At 48.4% G+C, this 18,965-nt stretch overlaps 1 protein-coding gene across 3 annotated transcripts in view; it reads right to left on the bottom strand.

Annotated features, from left to right (window-relative positions):
• ATG16L1 (autophagy related 16 like 1) overlaps positions 1 to 18,965 on the bottom strand; it is a 93,289-nt gene that overhangs the window by 33,360 nt on the left and 40,964 nt on the right. The gene's annotated exons all lie outside the window — the stretch shown is intronic.

Genomic DNA, 18,965 nt, shown 5'->3' with positions numbered 1-18,965 from the left:
ATGTCTGTCCAGCCTCTGTTTAAAGACTTCCATTGAAGGAGAACTCACCACCTCTCGTAGAGGCCTGTTCCACTCATTGATCACTCTCAAAGTCAAAACCATGTTAACCCTCTGATGTGTTTCCGGTATATTGCACGCCCTTAGTCAACGATAATTCACCTTACACGGTCACTAAATTTAAAACCAGTAAGAACCAATCACATGTGAACAACCATATAATGTGCAAAATTAACTTAGGAAACATCTGCTGCACAAAGCTTTACTATAGACATGATGGTATTATGCCCAACATATAGACATTGTATCATTTCTATACGTTAACTCATTAAGTTGTTTGGCGTTTAGCAGCAAAATCCAATATATATCTCACATTAATATTTTTTTGGGACCAATTCTCTATGTGGGCAAGTAACCTTTTCCAACCGATAACATACCAAACTAACGATACTTTTATTATGTATCTCTATGAAGTGATTGGCCGCCCCTGAATAGGTGGTGGTGGTGGTGGTGATGGATGATGAATTTATATAGCGCCATTTATTCCATGGCGCTTTACATGTGAAAATGGGAAATATAGACAAGTATAATAAACATGTGTAAGACAAGGGACACACAAGTACATAAGGAGAGGGGACCCTGCCCGCGAGGGCTCACAGTCTACAGGGATGGGTGAGGATACAGTAGCAGAGGGTAGAGCAGGTCGTGAGGTGGTTCAGTAGACCGAGGATCATTGCAGACTGTAGGCTTGTCGGAACAGGTGGGTCTTCAGGTTCTTCTTGAAGGTTTCCGTTGATGGTGAGAATCTGATGTGTTGCGGCAGAGAGTTCCAGAGTATGGGGGAAGCACGGGAGAAGTCTTGTATGCGGTTGTGGGAAGAAGAGATAAGGTGGGAGTAGAGAAGGAGATCTTGAGATGATCGAAGGTTGCGTGCGGGTAGGTACCTAGAGACCATGTCACAGATGTATGGAGGAGACAGGTTGTGGATGGCATTGTATGTCATGTTAGGGTTTTGAATTGGAGCCTCTGGGCAATAGGAAGCTAGTGAAGGGCTGGCATAGGGGGGAGGCTGGGGAGTAGCCGGGGAGACAGGTGGATTAGTCGGACAGCAGAGTGTAGGATGGACTGGAGCGGAGCCAGAGTGCTAGAGGGGAGGCCAGAGAGTAGGAGGTTGCAGTAGTCGAGGCGGGAGATAAGAGCATGCACTAGTGTTTTTGTGGTTTCGTGGTTGAGAAATGAGCGGATCCGGGAAATATTTTTGAGTTTAAGGCGGCAGGAGGCGAGGGCTTCAATATGTGGTTTGAAAGAGCACAGAGTCGAGGATCTCCCCAAGGCACCAAGCGTGGGGGACTGGGGAAAGAAAGCAGCCATTGACATTGATGGATAGGTCTGGTGGAGGGGTAGAGTGAGATGGGGGAAAGATGATGAATTCTGTTTTGTCCATGTTCAGTTTGAGAAAGCGAGCAGAAAAGAAGGCTGAGATAGCAGACAGACATTGTGGGATTTCAGTCAGTAAGGAGGCGAGGTTGGGTCCAGATAAGTAGATCTGCGTGTCATCGGCATAGAGGTGATACTGCAAACCATAGGATTCTATGAGCTGTCCCAAGCCGAAGGTGTAGATGGAAAATAGTAGGGATCCTAGGACAGAGCCTTGAGGAACACTGACAGACAGGGGGCGAGGAGGTGGTGTGTGAGAGGGAGACACTAAATGTTCGGTCTGATAGGTATGATGAGATCCAGGATAGGGCCAGGTCTGTGATGCCAAGAGATGAGAGAGTCTGTAGCAGGTGTCGAAGGCAGAGGACAAGTCCAGGAGAAGGAGGACAGAGTAGTGTCGCTATATGTGTGTTGATTGTGTGTTCAGGATGGAAGCCGAGTTGTAAGAACGCTAATAGGTTTGCTGTATATACTGTAGTATTGAGGGTTGTAATAACATCAGTAAATCTTTAATAAAAAAAAAAAGTTAATAAAATAAAACTGATGTGAACTTTTAGGCTATGTACCCCCGTATGCAGAGAATTCCTCACAAATAAACAGACTCCTTCCCAGAAAACGTGCATTTTTTTCCGATTTTTTGCATAAAAACTGTGCGATTATGCGTTTTTTTTTCCCGGAGTGTCCCCAGTCTCGCAGAAAATTTTTCCGCAAAATTAATGAGCATGCTGCGTTTTTTACAGCGGAAAAAAAACGCATCAATATGCACAAAAAGTGCAGAATTCATTAAAATGAAGGGGGATGCTTTTAATCGTTTTTGCCGGAAAACACACTTAAAAAACGCTTACCTGTACACACACCCTTAGTTTGCTATGTTATGGGTTGGAAAAGGTTCCTTTCCCGGAAAGGGGAGGCGACTGGCGCAAAAAAAAAAAAAATAAATAAATGTGAGAAACATATTGAATTTTTGTTGCTAAACAACAAACAACCTAATGGGCTAAATTATAGGAAGAAAAAATAAAATTATATATATATATATATATATATATATATATATATATATATAGAAAAAAAATAGGCAGCACTCAAATTAAATGTGAAAAAGTGGATACTTTACTGATCCTCAGGTGGCAACGTTTCAACGGTGACCCGTCTTTGTCAAGCAATGTGCTCATAGTCAATACAGACTTAAATAGTAGTAACACATGTACAACATTCCAGTGCTTAATCCGTTTTACATATTCAAAATGGCCATTGTCATAGTAACGTATACAAGTGCTCCATTAAACATATGTGCATAAGACCAAAAATCTAGATTATAAAGTGCAACAGTGCATATACAGTGCTTTAAAAAGACTCAACTTGCCAATAAAACTGATCATGACAACCTATGAGGGTACTAAAGCCCCCGTTACACACTGCGATATCGCTAGCAATATCGCTGTAAAGTCACCAATTTTGTGACGTTATAGCGACATTGCTAGCGATATTGCTATGTCTGATACTTATCTCCGACCGGCTCCCCCGCTGGTAATCGCTGATTGTGCGAGAAGCTGCTGGACCATTCCTCGTCGGCCACTTCCTTCGGCGCTTCCTGCTGTGACGACGAGCGACGCGTGGAGCCGAGCGGGAGGACACAGGATCGCCGCGTCTGACAGGTAAGTAGCGATCCCCGTCCCCTGCGATGTCGCTGGTGAGATCTGCCTGAGTGGCAGCTCACTAGCGACCACCTAGCGATGCACCAGCGATCCTGACCGCGTCATATCGCTAGTCGGGATCGCTGGTGCATCGCTAGGTGTAACGGTACCCTAAGACTTATATAGAGGAAAAAAGTTAATATACTTTACTTATATCCTTGCAGCTCTCTGTCACTGCTGGCTACTCGCTGTGACTCATCACTGCATAGCTGATCATTGCAGGGTGCCTGAACATGAATTTGTTGGATGTGTTGATAAGGAAGGATGGAGAGAAGTTGGATACTGAACTTTTTTGTAAGAAGACCGATCGTAACAACCTCCTCCATTATTCCAGTCATCACCCACAGAGAATGCTAGATGCAATTCCAAATAGTCAATATCTACGTGCCAAAAGAATAGTTTGTAAAGATGAAAAACTAATGGAGACAATCGATAATATGAGCAAAAAATTCGTACAGAGGGGGTACCCCAAAAGTATATTAACTAAACAGAAAAGGAGACTGGATGAGGTGGAAAGGAGGGATTTGTTTGAGGAGAAAAAAAAGGGATAATAAAAGTAGAATTCCATTTGTGAGTAATTTCTGTGAGGAAAGTCCACAAATATCCAAAATCATAATGAACCATTGGCCGATTCTGAGTAAGGGATGTCCACAAATAGAAGTTTTTAAAAAATCCCCAATTTTTGCATATAAAAAGAATAGGAGTCTGGGTGACAGACTGATTAAAGCAGACATTGGGTCCTTTAAGCAAACTAAGCAGTTGACCTTAAATACTCAGCGGAAGGGTTGCTTCCCCTGCTTATCATGTGTGAACTGCTCATTAATGCTTAAAGGCTCTACATTTCAAAATCCTCGTACTGGACAGTTATTAAACATCAGATATTTTTTTCCTTTTGTTAATTTGGCTGTTTGGACACTGCTGAATAGGTTTTGCACATACTATATTATTTTGGTAGTGCTGCCCTTTTTTCTTGATTTTACACACACACACACACACACACACATATATATATACGCACACACACACACATATACACACACGTATATACACTGAGGATAATACCTACCATCATGTCTAATGCCTTGTGCAACAGGAGTTTACTAAATTATGACCATTATGTGGCTGTTCACATGTGATTGGTTCTTACTGGTTTAAAATATAGTGACAATCTAAGGACTCGCTCACATGAGCGTATAACACGGCTGAGTGCCATCTGATGTTTTATCGGCTATCACTTGGCACAATGTTATACTATGGGGCAGTGCAGATCACCCGATTCAGCATGAGTGAACAGTTGCAGCATGCTGGAATGCATCCGATAATCAGATCACACCTAACCCATAAAAGTCTATGGATGCATATGAAACATTGTACTGCACTTGGATAACATCCGAGTGCATTCCAATTACCGCAGACACCAGCAATGGAGAAATTACCGTACTTCCTCTGTCTCCTCCGCACCTGTACTACAAGTCTCTCATAAGAGAAAGGATCGGATTACAGTGCACCAGAATTTGACAGAGTTGGAGCCGAGTGTCATTTGCATAAATCGGCCCAATTATCTCAGGAGTGATTCGACAGCCATGTGACCCCAGCCTAAAGTCGACTAAGGGTGTGCGACATGCTGGAAAAGCGCCAGTAGGTTAACATGGAACAGCACATGCAATTTTCAAAGATGATATCAATTAAGAAAAACCTGTTTTTATCTCTCTCTGATGTTATCATCCGATGTGAAAGTGTAAGACCGGTTTCATATGGTGAAGATTTATGATCAAATATGGACCCCGACGTCGACAAGGACCATACAGCAGGTCTTCTGACCTGAACTCTATAGTCTTATAGGCAACCATGAGATTGTTTAGTTGGGGGGTGAAAAGACCCATTGCTGCTCCGGACATCATGGTCATATTCATCACAATGTTGGATGTGTGAAATCAGTCTAATGGGGAATGCAGTCATTTATTCAAAGTGTAACCATCGTGTTAATTTTTACATTATAAACCAATAGAACACATAAGATATATAATAAATTTGCTTATTTATCAGAGAAATCTGCCAGGACTGATTTTATTTTCAAAAATCTCAATTCTCGGGTAAAATCTGTATTCAGTGAAGACAGATTGTTACATTACTGACATAGGAGATGGCAGCTGCTACTGATAAGATTCTATGAAGACCAAGGGATGGGGGGGAAAAGGAGCGCCATCTCTGGCTCATCCCTCCTCCCTGTTGCACAGAGGGAGGAGGGATCAGTATCAGTAACAGCTGCCATCTCCTCTCAGTAATGTAATCTGTCTTCACTGAATACAGATTTTTTACCTGTGAATTGAGATTTTTAACAAAACAAAAACAAATCAGTCCTGGAGGAGAAAGTCTTAGTTACTTACCAGTAACAGTATTTTTCGGAGCCCATGACAGCACCACGAGAGGGGTTCCACCCTTCAGGGACAGGAAGTCTACAAATGCAAAAGGGCAGCACCTCCCCCACTTATCAGTTGCATTACAGAGCTCGAGAGGACCAACATGGTTAATGGCGAAAAAATATGTACAATACGCTAACACTGAACAATTTCACACACTTGAAAACATATTAGGAAGAGGTGCGCACCCACACGTGAAGGGAGGGAACCTAAGGGTGCTGTCATGGGCTCAAAAAAAAATACAGTTACCGGTAAGTAACTAAGACTTCATTCGGTTTCCCATGACAGCACCACAAGAGAATTACAGAGAGGTAATAACTGCCTTAGGGAGGAACTACAGCCTGCAGCACCCTTATACCGAAGATGAGATCTGAGGAAGCACCCATACCCAACCTGTAATGATAATAAAAGGTAGAAGTAGAAGACCATGTAGCTGCCTTACATATTTGGTCGATGGAGACTTCCGATCTCTCTGCCCATGAGGTTGCCATGGCTCAAGTGGAATGCGCCCTCAGCCCCACCGGTGCCGGCCTTCCACTCGATGTTTATGCTGAAGAAATAGCCTCCCTAATCCACCTAGCTAAAGAGCTTTTTGACACTCTTAAGACCTTTCCTGGCACCATGGAAGGATACAGACAAGGCACTGTCTTTCTTCAAAGATTAGTGACTGAGAGACGTTAGGAGATGTATGCTAGAATACCTAAAGTGTGATTCTTCCTTTCCTTCTGGTTAGTAGGATTGGGGAAGAAAGAAGGAAGAACTATTTCAGGCGACCTGTGGAATCTTGAGGCAACTTTGGGCAAGTAAGCTGGATCTGGCCTAAGCACCATCCTGTCATCCAGGAACTACGTATAAGGAGGGAGTCTAGAAAGAGCCTGATTATCACTCACCCTCCGTGCCGAAGTTAATGCGACTAAGAAGGCTACCTTGAGGGAGAGCACCTTTACTGAGGCAGATACTATGGGCTCACACAGGGCCTCAGTCATGGCAGTGAGCACCAAGTTCAAGTCCCATGGCATAAACCTACCTCTATGTATGGGCCTAGATTTGCCCGCCGCTTTAATAAACCTGGCAAGCCAGTTATAAAAAGCCCCCTTGGCCGACACCTGCACTTTGAGGGTATTAGTGGAAAGATCCATATCCAGACCCTTCTCAAGAACTCCAGAATTTGGCCTATTGGCACCCTCTCCCCGGTTCTAAATTCTGAAGTAGCTAGAAATTTCCTCTAGGTCCTAGCATAGATCCTAGTTGTAATTACCTTCCTACTTTTTAGAAAGTTGGCTGTTAAATTGGGGAGAATCCTCTATCCCACAGCAATGACCTTTCAAATTCCATGCCATCAAGTGGCCCCCCGACTTGTGGATGGTAGACTGGACCCTGGGAAAGGAGTTCCGGATGTTCCGGTAGCACCCATGGATCGGAAACTGACATGGTCCTTAGCCATGAGAACCACGCCCTTCTGGGCCAAAAGGGGGCAATTACTATAATCCTTGCCCTGATATTCATCACTAATGGAGGCAAAAAGAGCTAAGGGAGAAAAGGCATAACCCAGCTTAAAGTCCCACTTTATCAGGAAGGCATTCACCACCAAAGGGTTCTCTCTGGGGTCCAGAGAACAAAACTGTTTCACTTTCCTGTTTCTCCTGGTGGCAAAGAGGTCTACATCCAGGCGACCCCACATCCGCACAGTCTGGTCGAAGATGGCGCCTTTTAGAGTCCATTCTCCCTGCCTTAGCAAGTTGTGGCTCAAAAAGTCTGCCCTGATATTTTCCTTTCCCTTTATGTGCAGCCCTGTCAAAGATAGTATTTTCTATCTCTGCTATCTGAAACAGGTGACCTGCTACTTCCATTAGGGGTCTGGATCGAGTTCCACCTTGGTGGTTGATGTTGGCCACTGCCACCTGATTGTCGGAAAGGATCCTTACGTGATGACCCTGCAGGTATATAAGGAGTCCTTTACCTGCCAGTTCTACCGCTGTTAGGCTGGTTTCACACTAGCGTTTTTAGCGCTGCGCTTCGTGCGCGTCCATGCGCATGCGTCCTGCTCCCCTATCTTTAACATGGGGGCGCATGGTGTTGCGTATGCACGCGTTTGTATGCGTTTTTGTGCGCATGCGTTTTTTGTAGTGTGCGCCTAGGGGCGCCGGACGCAACCTGTTGCATTTTTGGTCTGTCTGCTCTGTCTAAAAAAAAAAAAACGCATGCGCACGCAATGCACAAAACAAATCACATTACAGTCTATGGGAACGCAGGCGTGCGTTAACATGGCTAGAAACTGGTTAAAACGCATGCGCCTAAAAAAAGCAAACGCATACAAAACGCATGATGCCATTTTTTGCAAGCGATTCTATTGCGCATGAAGCGCAGCGCTAAAAAACGCTAGTGTGAAACTAGCCTTAGCTCCTTCAGGTTAGAAGAACTCTACCCATTGATCCCATAGGCCCTGGAATATATGTCCCCCCCCAACCAGTAGGGCTAACGTCTGAGATTACTCAGGATATGCGATTCTCCCCCAGGTAACCCCCCCTGGACAGGTTACCCCAGTCTAACCACCACCCAAGGGAACATATGGAAGCCAAGCCGGTGACAAGGTCAGCCACCCCCTGCAAGAACCCCCCTAAGGGCCCTATCATTAACCAAGACATCTTTGTAGGGTCATTGTATGAAATTGCGCCCATCGGACCGCCGGGACGCAGGAAGTTAGGGAACCCAACAGGGATATAGGGATGCATGAAGTTAGGGAACCCAACAAGGATATAGCCTGCCTAAGGGACATGGCTGGATTGTTTATTGCTTTCAAAACCTGGTGACAAAGGCGAATTAGCTTGTCAGATGGTAGACTGCACTCCTGCCTTTCTGAATCCAAAATGAGCCCCAAAAACTGCTGCACTTTTAAGGGTTGAATCCGAGATTTTTCAGCGTTTAGCAGCCACCCCGAAGTACTCCAGAGTGGACATTGTCCTTTCTGCTTGAACAAGGCAATGATCTGCCAACTTGCCTACAATCAGAAAGTTGTCCAAGTAGGGAATAATCAGAATGCTGGTCTCATGGAGGTGGGCCATGACCTCAGCAACTATCTTGGTAAAAACACGCAAGGCCAAAGGGCAGAGCTCTAAACTGGAAATGTCGGACTGCGCCCCTCATGTTTACTGCCAACCTGAGGAACCGCTGATGATCTGCATGAATAGTCACATGGTAGTATACATCTTTAAGATCTAACACGGTCATAAAACAGTTTTCAAAAATTAATTTTATTGCCGAGCCAATTGATTCCATCTTGAAGGGGCTCACTATCAAAAACTCATTTAGGGTTCTAAGATTAATGATAGTCCTGAAGGAGCCATCCTGTTTCCGAACCAAAAATGGGGGGGGGGGGGGGGGGGAGTAGAATCCTCTACCCCTCTCCGACCCCGGAGCCTCCACCAGGACCTCCTTATGGCATTGTTCCAGGACCTCCACCTCTAGGGCAGCCTGCTCTGAGAGGGAAGGCCGGGAAGGGGTTACCATGAATTTATCCCGTGGAACAGAAGAAAATTCCAATCTCAGACCTGACGATATTAGACTATGCACCCAGACACTGTTGGAGATTCGTGACCAGGCTGGGTAGAAGGCAGACAGACAATCTACCCCCCCCAAGGGAACCACCAGTCATTGGGATGGCTTCTTACGCTCTCACGACAAGCCTCTAAGCATGCTTCTCATCCCACTTGGCTCGGTCCCTGGAAGGCCTCCTACGACTGAACCTTCTACTAAAGGGACGCCAGTAGGAAGGGGTCAACAAGCTGGGGAATTTCTTTTTGTTGTCCCCTGCCTTTTCCAGAAGATCGTCCAGGAATGGACCAAAGAGATACTTTCCCTCACATGGGATGGAACAAAGTCTGGACCAGGCCTGGATATCACCTAGCCAGAATTTTAACCATAAAGTTCTCCGAGCTGCATTAGAAAGACCCGCTGCTCTAGCAGCCATCCTGACAATCTGCTCAAGCATCGGATAAAAACACTGCAGCACCCTGAATCAGTGGTAAGGCGCCCAGGATAGTTTCACAAGCGGCTCCCTCATTCAGGCGAGTCTCGAGTTGGTCTAGCAAGACCATCATTGACCTGGCCGTACAAGTGGAAGCCACTGCTGGCCTCACGGATCCTGCCGACATCTCCCAAGTCCCTTTAAGGATCGTGTCAGTCTTCCTATCTAGAGGTTCCTTCAGGGTCCCCAGGTCCTCAAAAGGTAATGAGGACCTCTGATGCCTTGGTCACCGCTGCATCCAGTTTCGGGGCTTTAGCCCAAGTAATTACGAGGTCCTTGAAGGGGTACCTTCACTTAAATGTCGGAGGCAAGAAGCCCCTTTTCTCCAGCCTCTTCTATTCACGGTGTACCAGGCTCTTAATTTTCTCATTTAAGGGAAAGGACCTACACCTCCTCTGATCTAGTCCCCCAAACAAGATGTCCTGCACGGAACACTCCGGACACTACCACACCCATTGTTCCTCTGACCGCCTTTACTAATTTGTCCACGCAGTCTAAGGGGAAGCAGAAGCGGTTAGAGTCCTCCTCCGAGGAAGATGAAGGAGATGAGCCAGAGAAATCCTCATTACTCATGTAGTCAACAGAGGAGTCTGAACCCAAAAAGCCTGCTGTACGTTCTTTCCCCTTCCCTTGGGAACTCTCTCCCTGGGATAGGGACTTCATGGACTCCCTCACTTCAGCCCTAATGATCTCCTTCAAACTTACGGCAAAGTTTTATGTCTCTTCTGCTACCTGTGGGGGGGGATAAGCATGAGGTAATGTATCCTAACCCTAGTGGCTGATCGTCCGTCCACCCCCCCCCCCCCCCCGGAGTCCGGCAGGGGGCATCTGCAGAGGGCACATTCCTTGTGCCTTGACTTTCCTATACATTTCTTCCCCAAGTAGGACAAGTAAAATGAGGAGAAAACTGCATCACCGAGTAAACATTCACGAAGATCACTTACCAGTGTTTGAAGTAAGTACCGGATCACGAGGAGGGCAAATCTCAGCCGACGCTGCTGGCTGGTCCACTCTGGAGGAGCTCCTGCGGGTGCACAGACCACTTGCCTGGCCACTATCCGTATTGTCACGGGATTTTTGCCGGGCAATACGGGGCTTCTGAGTAATGTGCTGCTGTGCAGGATTCTCCTGCTGCTCACCAGTTGCGACCAATGGCTCAGAAGCACCCATGCATGTCCCGCTTACGCACGCCTCCCCCTCGGCTATCCAGGTCAGCAGGTCGTGGCCCGGGCGCCCCTTCCACTCCTGGGACCGACACACCCCTAGTGTCGCGTGCAGTCCTGCTCCTCACCGGACTCCAATGTCCCCGACCCTGCCATTATTCAGAGCCGGCCGGCACCCAGCAGTCATGAAACATTCCCAGGCCCGCCACTGAATGCATCACCACAGCGACCCCAGCGGAGGACGCCGACCGCGTCAGAGGATCACCCAGGAAGCATCACTGGTCAAGCCCCGGCCGCGTAACCCGGCACATCCCCAGACCCAGAAACACAGAGCCCCAGCAGCACACCGCGCACGCTGGGAGCCGCACAGACCCAAGGGAAATACTTAACATCTGGTGCTGGCCCACAGGAGACTATAATCCTCCAGACACCTCTCCATCTGATCTGCCTGCTTACTGACGTGCAATCCATCCTGGACCACCGTGGCGTTTCCAGGAACCCTGCACCGGCCGAGGCAGGGGACATCTTCTACTGGAACCGACCGGCTAGGCCTGGGATCCGTTCAATCCTTACAGGTATCTGTAGGAACAGGGTTCCCGCCAGAGACAGGAAACCAACTGATGCGTGGAGAGGTGCTGCCGTTTTGTATCTGTAGGTTTCTGTCGCTGAAGGGCGGATTCCCTCTCTTGGTGCTGTCATGGGAGACCGAATAACGAAGCAGATTTCTCTGAAAATTGCAAAAAGTTTCTTATTTTCATGTGTTCTAATGATTTAGGGAAAAAATAAATAAAAAGACGGTTACGCTGTAAATCCTAATTTCACACATTCAACAATTACGGTCAAGAGTGGCCCACAATGTCCAGACTGGCCCAACAAGCCTTCAATCAAAAAGGAGATTTTTGTGTACTCACCGTAAAATCTCTTTCTCTTAGCCTTTAATTGGGGGACACAGAACCTTGGGTGTTATGCTGCTGTCCACTAGGAGGCGACACTATGCATAATCTGAAAAAGATTAACTTTGGCTCCTCCTCTGCAGTATACACCCCTGGACGGCGTCAGCCTTCTCCAGTTTTGTGCCAAAGCATAAGGAGGAACGTAACCAAATAACATAACCATGCCTGTGAGAAGGCTACTATGTACGAGCTCAAAGAACAATATGAGAACTCAACAGGAAACAACGGCCCGTAAGGGCAACAGGGTGGGAGCTGTGTCCCCCAATTAAAGGCTAAGAGAAAGAGATTTTACGGTGAGTACACAAAAATCTCCTTTACTCTGTCGCCTAATTGGGGGACACAGAACCTTGGGACGTCCCAAAGCAGTCCCTGGGTGGGAAGCAGTGGACGAATATTGTGCTGACAGTCCCCTAGACTTGGGGTACTGCCGCCTGCAGAACCAGTCTACCCAGGCTCGCATCCGCTGAGGACTGGGTATGAACACTGCCGCCTTGCACACTTGTTGTGCCGAAGCCTGATGCCGAATGGCCCAGGAGGCCCCTACTGCCCGTGTAGAGTGTGCCGTGATACCGGCCGGAAGAGGGGAACTGTTAAGTCGGTAGGCCTCATGTATGGTGGACTTGATCCACCTGGCAAGGGTAGCCTTGGAAGCCGGCAACCCCTTGCGACTACCTTCCGGAAGAATGAAGAGGGAATCAGATTTCCAGAAAGGTGCAGTCCTGGACACGTAAATCCGCAATGCTCTGACGAGGTCAAGCGTATGCAGAGCCTTCTCCACTCTATGAACCGGAACCGGGCAAAGGGAAGGCAGTGAAATCTCTTCATTAAGGTGAAAGTTGGACACAACCTTCGGAAGGAAGGATGGTACCGTGCGGAGAACCACCTTGTCCTGGTGAAAGGCTAGGAAAGGCCGTCTGCAGGAAAGTGCTGACAATTCCGACACTCTGCGTAACGAGGTGATCGCCACTAGAAAAACCACTTTCTGAGACAGAATGGAGAGTGGAACTCCTCTAAGAGGTTCGAAGGGTGGAGCTTGCAATGCTGTCAGGACCAGATTGAGGTCCCACGTATCCAGCGGACGTTTGTAGGGAGGAACCAATCGGGAAACTCCCTGGATGAAAGTCCTTACTTGCGGTTTAATAGCAATGCGCTTTTGAAAAAGGACTGAAAGCGCCGACACCTGACACTTAAGCGAACTTAAGGATAGCTTGGCATCTAGGCCCGATTGAAGAAAACCTAGTACCTTTGGGAGGGAATAAGGGAGTGGGACTTGTCCATGAGATTCGCACCAAGAAAAGAAAGCTCTCCAGGTACGATAATAGAGCTTGGCGGAGGCAGGCTTCCTTGCCCTGATCATAGTTGCAATGACTGCCGGTGAAAAACCTGCCTGGGTTAGAATCCAGGTTTCAAGGGCCATGCCGTCAAATTGAGAGCCCCTGAATTCTGGTGGAAGAACGGACCTTGAGACAGAAGGTCGTGACGGTCGGGTAGACGCCAGGGGGCGTCTGCCGTAAGTTGGACGATGTCGGCGTACCAAGTACGTCTGGGCCAGTCTGGCGCGATGAGGATGGTCGGAACTCCCTCTTGCTTGATCTTCCTCACGACCCTGGCGATTAGGGGGAGGCGTGGAAAAATGTACAGGAGTCGGAACTGGGACCAGTCCTGGACCAGGGCATCTGCTCCGAGCGACCGCGGGTCGTGTGTCCTGGCCATGAAATTGGGAACCTTGGTATTGAGATGGGATGCCATTAGGTCCACATCCGGGGTTCCCCAGCGTTGACAGATCTGGTAAAAAAATCTCGGGATGGAGAGACCACTCCCCCGAGTCCATTCCTTGCCTGCTGAGGAAGTCGGCTTCCCAGTTTTCTACACCTGGAATGTGTACCGCAGAAATTACCGACCTTGTGTCTTCCGCCCAGCGGAGGATATGAGCCACTTCTCTCATCGCCTGGGCGCTGCGGGTCCCGCCTTGGTGGTTCACGTATGCCACAGCCATGGCATTGTCCGACTGTATCCGTATGTGCGAGGCTGCAAGCAAGTGATGAAATGCTCTCAGTGCCAAGAGAATGGCCCTGATTTCCAGAACATTGATAGGCAATGTCACTTCCCTCGGTGACCACTTGCCCTGTGATGTAGGTGCACCGCCCCCCAGCCTGTCAGGCTTGCATCGGTAGTCAGGATCTTCCATTGTCCTGAGAGGAATGGCTTCCCTCGTGTAAGCGAGTTTGGTTTGAGCCACCAATGCAGGGACCTCCTGGTTGATGACGTCAACCTGAACTCCCTGTCGAGGGAGAGAGGGTTCCTGTCCCAAGATCTGAGTATGGCTAGTTGAAGGACCCTGAGGTGAAACTGGGCAAATGGCACTGCCTCTATTGCTGCTGCCATCCTGCCGAGGATTCTCATGGCAAACCGGAGAGATCGAGGAGGACTGCGAAGGAGTGTGCGAACTCCCAGACGGATGGCCAGTGTCTTGTCCTTGGGAAGGAGCACCAGGCCCCTGGCGGTGTCGAATACCATTCCCAGGAATGTTAGAGTCCGAGTTGGGATGGTCGACGATTTCTGTAGGTTGACTAGCCATCCCAGGCGACTCAGAGTGTCTAGAGTGATTGAGACACTGACCTCGCAGTCTTTGAAAGTGGGAGACTTGACGAGGAGGTCGTCCAGGTACGGGACGACTAGGATGCCTCTTGAGTGCAGGACGTCCATGGTGGCCGCCATGACTTTGGTGAACGTTCTTGGAGCCGTGGCGAGTCCGAACGGAAGGGCGACAAACTGGTAGTGGTTTTGGTTGACCGCGAACCTGAGAAACCTTTGGTGGGCGGGAGCAATTGGTATGTGGAGATACGCATCCTGTATGTCTATGGAGGCGAGGTATTCTCCCTGCTCCATGGATGCAATGATGGACCGGAGGAACTCCATGCGGAAATGACGGACCCGTACGTAATTGTTGAGCTGTTTTAGGTCCAGTATGGGTCGGACGCCGCCTCCTTTCTTGGGGACTACGAACAAATTTGAGTAGAATCCTCGGAATCTCTCGTTCGCGGGAAACGGCACCACAACTCCTGATTGAAGGAGAGAGGAAACCGCTTGGTGGAAAACACGAGCCTTTTCTGGTGGTGTTGGAGGAACAGAAAGGAAGAACCGGTTCGGTGGAACGGAAGTGAACTCTATCTTGTATCCGGAAGACACTATTTCCCTGACCCACCTGTCTTCTGTAATAGGCAGCCAGACTTGCTGAAAGAGTAAAAGTCGGCCGCCTACTGGTGGGGTGTCTTCCGGAGGTCTCGAGTCATGATGAAGTGAAGTTCTGAGGTTTTCCTCCCTTGGGTTTCGCATGGCCTGCTTTCGACTGCCAAGCCCTGTCCGGTCGCTGCTGCGTCCGTGGGTTGTCTCTGCGTGGAGAACGGTTGCGGTTTTGCACTGGGCGCGAAACGGACCAGCCCGAGGAATTCCGAAAGGATCGGAATCGCGTCTGGTTTCTTCGTTTAAACGTGCGTTTCGGTTTTAGTTGAGGGAGAGAGGTACTCTTACCCCCAGTGGCATTGGCTATCATGGTGTCCAACTTTTCGCCGAAAAGTCTTCCAGTAAAATACGGAAGTCTCGTGAGGGACTTCTTTGAGGCCGCATCCGCTTTCCATTCTCGCAGCCAGAGGATGCGTCGGATCGTGATGGCGTTTGATGCTATTCCCGCTACACCTCTGGCGGAATCCAGGGCTGCAAGAATTATGCAGTCTGCTACCACTGCCATCTGGACCGCTTGGTCCGAGAGTTCAGGATTTGAAGCCTGAAGACCCTCCTGTAGTTTTTTGGCCCAAGCCAGGATGGCCTTGGCTGCCCAAACTGAAGCAAAACGCAGGGCCCAGAGAGGCGCCTGCCGCTTCGAAAATAGAACGAGCCATGCGTTCTACTTGCCGGTCTGCTGCGTCCCTGAGGGTTGAGCTATCCGGCAGAGAAAGTAAAGTCTGCGCTGCTAGCCTAGAAACCGGAGGGTCCACTTCAGGTGGATCTGTCCATTGTTTGGTGTCTTTCTGTGGGAAGGGGTACTTCGCTTCCAAATATTTGCGATTAGCGAATTTTTTGTCAGGCTGCGCAAACTGTTTGGTAAGTATTTTCTCAAACTCATCGTGATTAGGGAAGACCTTAGGTGGTTTTTGAACACTTTCGAAGCAAATCCTCTGTTCTGGGACTTCCGGGGGCGACTCTGGAATTTTTAGCACCCGATGAATGGCAGAAATTATGTCCTCAACTAGCGCTGTATTGCTAGGGGGAGAAGGTACCACGGACCTGACCGTTTCATTATCTGAGTCGGAGTCACAGATACCCTCCGAATCCTGTGCCTCGCTAAGGTGATCCCAGGAGGGCGACCTGGGGCGGGGGTCTTCTGTGGTGGGGGATCCCTGTGGTAAATTGCACTGTCTGTCTGTGGCAGGGGACTGCCCAGGAGACCTGGAATGACGCTGTCTCTCCCTAGAGGGGGACGACCTTGTGCTATAGTGCGACTCAGGTGATCGAGACCTGTGGGTCCGCTTACGTCTGTGAGAGTCGGAAGCAGCATGTTCCTGAGACAAGCTGTCCGTTTGCTGTGTACCGTCCATAGCCGGGGCCCGACTCTGCAGAGCTTGCAGTAATGTAGCAGTTAGGTTGTCTATGGACTGTGACATAGACTGAGACATCTGAGTTGCCCATTCCGGCGTGGCCTGTGACACTGAAGCATCAGTAGGGACTCCCTGGGGTTCTGACCCAGAGTTCTGGATGCAGTCCCGGCAGTGCGGATACGTGCTGCCACTAGGGAGCGTGGCTTTGCAGGCTGTGCAGAATGCATAGAAACATTCCTGCCTGGTTCTCTTCCTTGAGCCCGGCATAGTGCACAGAGGCTGGCTATAAGGGATCGTACAGGGGTGGCTACGCAGAGGGAACCCACAGAAAGCCTTATAGGAAGTATAGATTCACAGCTGAGTAATGAGAACCCAGCTGTGAGCTTACCCCACCGGTGTGCCCCTAGGTCCAGCGCCGACAGATCCCAGTTCTGTGCCCCCCGGAGACCGCTGTGATGCTCCTCTCCTGGATCTCATCCAGAAAAAAATGGCCACCGGGGCTCTGAGGAGAGGGAGGAGGGGGCGGAGAGCTGAAAAGGGCGCGCTGGGCTGTGTAAAAACGCCCCCTTTCTGCCTCAATCCGCCCCTTCTATGACACTCCAGTGTGTCATTTTGGTCATCCGGGGGGGCGGGCCGGGGGGCGGGGAAAAGGCGGCGGCTTCAGCTAGGCCGAAGCCGCGGCCTAGATTAGAAGCCTGATGCCCAGGAGGGCTCCAGAGCGGCGCGGTAGTCCAGGGGGGGGGGCGGATTTGTACCAGACCCCCCCCAGAATGGTCGACTGGATAGCGGTGGGGGTAGCGGTTTTTGTATGGGGGGCCCCTGAAGCGCTATGGAGCCGCTGCTGTTGCAGAGACAGGGACGCAGAAAAGCCCTGTCTCTGCTGTGCCATCCAGTCCGCACCCTCCCCCGGCCCCAACAGGATCCCTCAGCCAGCCTGGGGTCCCTGGAAGCTGCGAAATGCTGCCTGATCTCCGACCCTACCTGAGGCGTCTCAACCTAATACCCCCTGCAGGGGATTAGGGAGGGTGCGTCTGTCACCGTCAGGGGGTCTTCATCCTCGCCTCAACCTCAACCAAGACCCCTTAAAGGGGTTGGGGAAGGAGGGGGGTCTCGACCTCGAACCAGGACCCGAGGGACTGGGGAGGGAGCGACATGGGGAAAAACCACCTCGACCTCAACCGGGTACCCCTAATAGGGGACCGAGGAGGGAGCCATGCCGGGAGTCTCGCTGGAGACCCACTTTTCTTCATCTGTATTTCCGGTGAAAAAAAAAGAAAAAAAAAACGGAAGAAAAAAAGGTGTGCCTCCTTGCGACACTAAGCAAAAACTGGAGAAGGCGGACGCCGTCCAGGGGTGTATACTGCAGAGGAGGAGCCAAAGTTAATCTTTTTCAGATTATGCATAGTGTCGCCTCCTAGTGGACAGCAGCATAACACCCAAGGTTCTGTGTCCCCCAATTAGGCGACAGAGTAAATTATAAGTTAAACCGTACCTCATATAGCCAAAGTCCTACTGGACACCAATTAAGACGCACGTCATATCCAGGGAGTTCATCCCGAAAAAAAATCCATACCAAATAGTAGAAAAGACAGCACCTCAAGCACTTGAGAAAGATCTTTGGATCGAAACGTTACCACAGGAGGCAGAAAAAAATGTGAATTCTTTTTCACTAACGTTTGAGGCGCTGTCTTTTCTACTATTTGGTATGGCCGTACAAGCCTGTCTTCTGACCTGAACTCTATAGCCTTTGAGGTGTACAATACATACATCAGGTTGTTTAGTTGAGGGTGAAGAGACTTGTCGCTGGTCCAGACATCGTGGTCAGAATTCAGACTAATGGGGAACGCATAAATCCAATACCAAGACGCAGATTAAAAAGACTTCCAAACAGAGAATATATTTAATGGATATATTTATTAATTTATTTATTAATGATAAGTTACTAAATATTTCTATTACCGGTAAATATATTCTTTGTTTGGAAGTCTCTTTTTAATCTGCGTCTTGGTATTGGGTTTATCTATACACCAAGTGGTCACCACTTTTGTTCTGTTCACTATGCACCTAAATTGATTTTATCTTTTGAATTTATTGAAAAGTAGTATATGACTAATAAAATTTATATATTTTACATATTTTAAAATATATATCTTTAATATTATCAATTTTTTGGTGTTAGTGTACTTTAGTCTAATGGGGAACGCAGTAAATTATGTAAGGCTGGTAAAGATCAGTAATCACAGATCTGGCGAGTTTACATGAGTTATACATTACCACAGATGGTCAGTGTAGATTGCAAGTTGTATATTTACTGTGTATTTTCAGGGGCTCCTAATCCCACCCTACACCGCAAGTACATTGCCTTACATATATGACTATAATAAAAGGCTTTTTTCTTTCGTTACAGACCGGATTGGGGGCTTATATACAGCATTATAGAATGCTGTATATGAGGGGTGAAAGGCGGTGGTCTTATCTCATGTGTGACAAACCTGGTGACCTGTTCCCTTTAAAGTTATATTTGAGTTTGTCACGCTGGATCCTTGATTTTCTACTGATCTAAATCCATAAATCCTCATTTCACTGACAGCAAGCAGAAGTCTTATATATTATGTGCAACTGACAAAGTAAGAGACAGCAGAATTTTGCAACATTTTTATGATAAAGGGTGATCGTATAGAG

The sequence above is a fragment of the Dendrobates tinctorius genome, unplaced genomic scaffold, assembly GCF_039654945.1.
Source record: "Dendrobates tinctorius isolate UK_male_01 unplaced genomic scaffold, ASM3965494v1 ptg000069l, whole genome shotgun sequence".
NCBI lineage: Eukaryota > Metazoa > Chordata > Amphibia > Anura > Dendrobatidae > Dendrobates > Dendrobates tinctorius.
This window is presented reverse-complemented; position numbering and strand designations above follow the sequence as displayed.